General features: G+C 41.0%; 1 long non-coding RNA gene across 2 annotated transcripts; it reads left to right on the top strand.

The window, feature by feature from the left end:
• Nucleotides 1–2,145: 2,145 nt before the first annotated feature.
• LOC306902062 lies at nucleotides 2,146–3,559 on the top strand. 2 transcript variants are annotated; one of them, XR_013787405.1, is made up of 4 exons: nucleotides 2,146–2,563; nucleotides 2,662–2,788; nucleotides 2,882–3,158; nucleotides 3,246–3,559. It is a non-coding gene; the product is annotated as an uncharacterized lncRNA (long non-coding RNA). The 2 variants fall into 2 exon arrangements; XR_013787406.1 differs by having other exon boundaries at nucleotides 2,147–2,544.
• Nucleotides 3,560–6,116: the final 2,557 nt, after the last annotated feature.

Below are 6,116 nucleotides of genomic sequence, written 5' to 3'. Positions count from 1 at the left end.
GGTTCATTTTAGTAGGAATTCCCAAGAAGATTTTGCCAGCTTTCCTTAAGTACCCAGCCCAAAATACCCTTACTCCACACAACAACAATTTACATTGTAAAGAACTGTGTCCTGTATCTGATCAGGCCACAAATGGGCTTTTAACATGAAGACACATCCTCAACAGTGCATTTTTAAACCCTCAAACCTATGTATTATAAATATAAAGTTGTGTATCATCAGCATAACAGTGAAAGCTTACTCCATGCTGCTTTATTATATCTCCTAGATGTAGCATTGTATAATGCGCAGCGAGGAGCACACAGTCCCTAAGACTGAGCCCTGTGGTACACTGTACTGGACTTGCAATCTGGACTTATTGTTTATTGCTACATATTGAAAGTGGTCGAATAACTACTTTTTCCGGAACTTTAGATATGAAAGGTAGATTCAAAATAGATCTGTAGTTAACTAGTTCTCCAAGGTCGATATGGGTTTTTTGACAAGGGGCCTTGTAAATTCACAAACGTGCTTACTTCTGTCAGTTTAAATCTAGACTAGACTAAAGACGCATCTTTTTAATCTTGCATACACTACACTATCATAATATATATATTTCAAAGATCTAGGCTGTACTAGTTAGATCAACCGGAACCAGGAACACTTCCAATAAAAACTGATGCATTTGTTGCATCAAAGAGTGCAGAACAGTACTCTACTCTCAGCCAGTCTTGTCTCATTGTTCCAAGGTTACTAGAGCGGGCAGGATGCAGTCCAAGGTTACCGGAGCGGGCAGGGTGCAATCCATTCCTAGACCTGACAAATGCTTTGATGATAAAGCTGGACGAAGGACGTGGCGACTCTACAAAACTTCAGCCGCTATTAGATTATAAATCTAACTTTTTTTATTTTGCCTTGTTGTGCGCCTTGAGGCTGCAGTTTTTGCCAGAGGGGAACTGGAATCCCCTGGTTAGGCCTGGTTTCCCTCTGAGGTTTTTATCTCCTCCAATGGAGTTTTGGGTTCCTCGCCACCGTTTGCATACTTTTTTGCCCGGCCGGGGAGCTGCTAGAATTTGATAGTCTTATTTAATTAACACCGCATATAGGAATTTATTGTGTGTCTGATATTTGACCTGTGTTTTGACTTTGATAACCTTTTATGTTTTACTTATAGTCAATGTTTTCTTGTACAGCTGCTTTGTAACAATGAAAATTGTAAAAAGCGCTATATAAATTAAGCTGACTTGACTTGACTTCTTAGATCAGACGGCTTCATGTTGCTTCAAGGCTTGGTGTTGTTTCCGTGTGCTACAACCATTATTGGAGGCTGTAACTCTGCCAATGTTCGATTCATCGATACGACACTTGGTACGTGTCAACTACACCTCGGTATAACTACACCTAGCAGTCGTGAGAAATTACTCTTTTATATTACCCTTGAACGCTGCTTGGTTTGCCAACTGAGTGGTGCACCTGATAAATTCACAAGTCATGGGTGCTACAGGGTCTTGGTTCAAACTCATGTTGTGCATTTACACATTTCCATTTGCAAGTATGTGCACAACAAACGAAATGTAACGTAATTTTAGTAATGAAATAAAATAAAGTGTGATGTATGCAGTGCAACTAAATATATACAAACAGAAACAAGGCAAGTACAAAATGACATTCTTACTTTCATCACATCTGTATCTATTCCTCCTATAGGCCTACAGTGTATTTCTGCTAATTTAGCTCTACTATGTCATTTCGGCCCCTTCAGGGATGGCAGGCAGAGTGAATTTATGACATATAAATAAGCGATATGTCATAAATAAGCGATATTTCATAAATAAGCGATGATGTCATGTGATATAAAACAAGTGGAGCAGTGTGATTGATGGTTTACTTTCCTTTTTTTGGGATTTGTTACTGATTGATATAGCGATTTTCTCTTATTTTTATATTTGTTTGCTGTGAGTTTTTCTTGATGGTTTGTGGTGTATTCATTTATTATATTGTTTGCTGTGATATTGCTGGACATTTAATAGTACTGTTTCCCTCTTTCAAAAACTGTAACGAGAAACACTGATTGACACACCTGTAAACCCTGATCATATCAGCGGCGATTTCATTAGACAGCTGATCAGACCATTCCCAATAAAAATGAGGCTAGATCTCTTACCAGGGGGAAAAAAAATATATGCTCTGGATGGACGGATGGACACGCTGAGTGTTGCTGTGGACTGGCTTGGTAATCTTATTCTCCCTCAGCGTTGTTGCTGACTGGATAACCTTTGCTTTGCTGGAGCTGACTCACAGATTCCAGTGTCAACGCTCACAAAAACTCCGACTAAAGGGAGGTGGTCCTTTTCTTCCACACTGATGCGTGTGTTTGCTTTTAGTATTGAGCTGATGGACCCATTCTAGTTGTTGCTTATTTTTGTGAAGGTGCCAGGTCCGGTGGTCAGCGGTGGAGCAGCAGATAACAGCAGTATTGTTGATGGACCCATGTGAAATGCAGGGACACAGCACAACAACACGTGATCTTTTCGAAGTCCTGCTGACAGGGGAAACACTGAGCTTGTAAATAACCAGGATTGATGTAATTTTCTGTTATAATTTTATTCATATTAATATTACTGTTTTTATTATAATTTGGATTGTTCCTTTACACTCTTATCTATTATCTATCCGATGGAGACTTTAATTTTGAAAGGCGGCTTGGCGGAAGTGCACGGTAAAATGTGGACATTGCAAGGTGGATGTTCACTGTTCAGGGCTGTGGCAGGGGAAGTTTCATTTCGGGCAAAAGTGTTCATAATCAAAGGTAATTTCTTGTTACTTTAGTGTAGGTAATTCATTTAAGTTTTTGAAATTGTAAGTGACTGCGAAATAATGTTGTTTTGTCTCTTACATTCAGGGTAGAACGCCTGTGGAAAGATGTGTGGATGTCCGTTTCAATCCTGTATTATGATGTTCTACATAATTTGGAAGAGAGTGGCTCTCTTGACCCATCAAACACCATTCACCTCTTCTGTGCACATTATGTTTTTGTTCCCCGCCTCCAAAGAGACCTAGATACTTTCACTGATGCATGGAATGACCATTCCATCCGAACAGAGCAAAATCTTTCCCCCAATCAGCTGTGGGAAATCGGACTTGCACAGAATCCAGTCAATGTTTCATGTGACATAGAGGTATGATTGTAATGAATAAAAAAAGCACAATATATGTTTTGTCTTTACTGTTCACTTATTAGTATTTTCGATTTCTTTTTAATCCAGGACCTCAACATTTTGGTTCAAGATGGCACTTACCCACTGGAGGAGCAAAACACTGGAGTAGTGGTCCCTCAGGTGGGGTGTCTGCTCTCAGAGTATGAAATGGCTCGACTCCGGACAACCATTAATCCGATCGCGCATTCTACAGACTTTGGCCAAGATATTTACTTATCAGTGTTAAATTTTGTGCAGCAGCTTGAATAACAATCTTTGTAGCTCAAAACATCAGACTGTAAATGATGTTTTTTTTAAACCATGTAAAGTTTTTGGTGTTATTTTTTTTTTTTAAATTGGTCAGAGATTAAACAATTTAATACATTTTTGTCTTGGTTTTATTTTCATAACAAATGAGTTAAGCTATGACGTTTAAGGGTTCTTTATAATTGTAATTTACATTGTCAAACCTATAAATCAAGGTACTTGTAAGAACTTATAAATTAAATGCAACATCAGTACAAATCAGTTAAGGCAAGCTCTACAACAGAGTGGCTTGATATGAACTGCAAATGAAAGCTACATATCTTAAATCAGACAAACTACAGAAACAGCACTCTAACTTTTAAAACATTTCACTATAGAAAATTAAACAAGAAAAGTTCGGCAGAGCTCCAACAGGTTGAGATAAGAAATGTGTAAGAGATAAACTCAAATCCAGTACTAAATTACATTCAAACCCTGCTAGATGTTCCTCCTGATTTTATGGCTTGTACAATTATGCATTTAAAGTCTTGATAAGTCGTCATGTGTGCTACTGGAAAAGTTACTGTGTTGGTGCAAGCGCTCACTATTGGATAGCATATGGTGTGTTGTGGCATTCTGACTTGACAGTCATGATCAAATTTTAAAACTATTTGAAAAGCCATCTGTTCCGAAAGCAGTAGTGGCTTATGCCCCTGGCCGGTAATCCACTGCATGACTCTAGGGACAGTGAGGTAGGATATGGTTTCAGGTTCCACTTCTGCCGCATCTTCAGCAAACTCTATAATTTTGTGTAATGAAAAAAAAAAGTGTTGAAGTAACAAAGGACTGAGAGACTGTTACACTGAAAACACTGGTCAAATCTTATTTTCTAAGTGTCTCTTTTTCTCGATCCCAGTTCAGTATCCCATTTTTGATGAAGAATGCCATATGTTAAAATTTTGAGAAACATCCCATTAAGATTAATAATGAAGTGAAGTACAATACAATGCAAAGCCCACCTCCACATTCAATTTCTTGAAGGAAGTCCTGAAAGTAATTAATGATTCTGCTCTCTACCGAAGCCCTTGAAGTTCCTCTCTCACTCATTTCAGGAGCAACATTGCTGAGAATATAGTCTGCATCTGGCTGGAAAAAGAACAAATTGTCAGTAGAACAACAAATTGTTAAAAAAACAATGTTGTTACAAACATTAAACTTACTGTACAATCGTCCCCAGGAACAAACAGAGTCTTGCAAAGACTTGGATGGTCCTTAACTATGTCCAGAAATCCATACAGCTGGAGCCCTTTACGCAAGTCTCCAAGCATTGGTGTAACTTGAAATGCTGCATGAAGAACAATTGCTCTTGTGGAGAAAAAAAGTAACAACTTTAAGAATAACAATAATAAAAGCTGTAAATCAAGTAAGACAGCATAAGTTTGTTTCAAATTGTAAGTAAGGCCATTAAATTTAACAAGTTAAATTTAATTTGCCATTGTAACATTGAACAGTCTTTCAAATTCTGTCTTTCATAAAACTGTCTGCTTAAAAAGTATTTTCCATATTTACCGAATTATGGCATCTTTTTGTTCTATGTTGAGTGCTCCTGTGTATCCACAGCTGATAATTTAATCTGTGAATTCAGTCAGATCAGTTGCCTCTTCAACTTAAAGAAAAACATTCAGTGAAAACAGGATGCCAAATTATTCATTCATTCATTCATTCATTTTCTACCGCTTATCCGGGGCCGGGTCGCGGGGGCAGCAGTCTAAGCAGAGATGCCCAGACATCCCTCACCCTAGACACTTCCTCCAGCTCTTCCGGGGGGACACCGAGGCGTTCCCAGGCCAGCCGGGAGACATAGTCCCACCAGCGTGTCCTAGGTCTTCCCCGGGGTCTCCTCCCGGTCGGACGGGCCCGGAGCACCTTCCGGGGAAGGCGTCCAGTAGGCATCCGTAACAGATGCCCAACCCACCTCAGCTGACCCCTCTCAATGTGGAGGAGCAGCGGCTCTACTCCGAGCTCCTCCCGGGTGACCGAGCTTCTCACCCTATCTCTAAGGGATCGCCCAGCCACCCTGCGGAGGAAGCTCATTTCAGCCGCCTGTATCCGGGATCTTGTCCTTTCGGTCATGACCCAAAGCTCATGACCATAGGTGAGAGTAGGAACGTAGATTGACCGGTAAATTGAGAGCTTCGCCTTGCGGCTCAGCTCTTTCTTCACCACGACGGACCGGTACATCGACCGCATTACTGCAGAAGCTGCACCGATCCGTCTGTCAATCTCCCGTTCCATCCTTCCCTCACTCGTGAACAAGACCCCGAGATACTTAAACTCCTCCACTTGAGGAAGGAACTCTCCACCAACCTGAAGTGGGCAAGCCACCCTTTTCCGACTGAGGACCATGGCCTCGGATTTGGAGGTACTGATTTTCATTCCAGCCGCTTCACACTCTGCTGTAAACCGTCCCAGTGCATGCTGAAGGTCCTGGTTTGAAGGGGCCAACACGACAACATCATCCGCAAATAGCAGAGACGAGATCGTGTCGTCCCCAAACCTGACACCCTCCGGCCCCTGGCTGCGCCTAGAAATTCTGTCCATAAAAATTACGAACAGAACCGGTGACAAAGGGCAGCCCTGCCGGAGTCCAACATGCACTGGGAACAAGTCCGACTTACTGCCGGCAATGCGAAC

The sequence above is a fragment of the Barbatula barbatula genome, assembly GCF_947034865.1.
Source record: "Barbatula barbatula genome assembly, chromosome: 12".
In the NCBI taxonomy this organism is placed as follows: Eukaryota; Metazoa; Chordata; class Actinopteri; order Cypriniformes; family Nemacheilidae; genus Barbatula; species Barbatula barbatula.
Note: the sequence above shows the minus strand (reverse complement) of the source record. Positions and strands in the feature narration are given on the sequence as shown.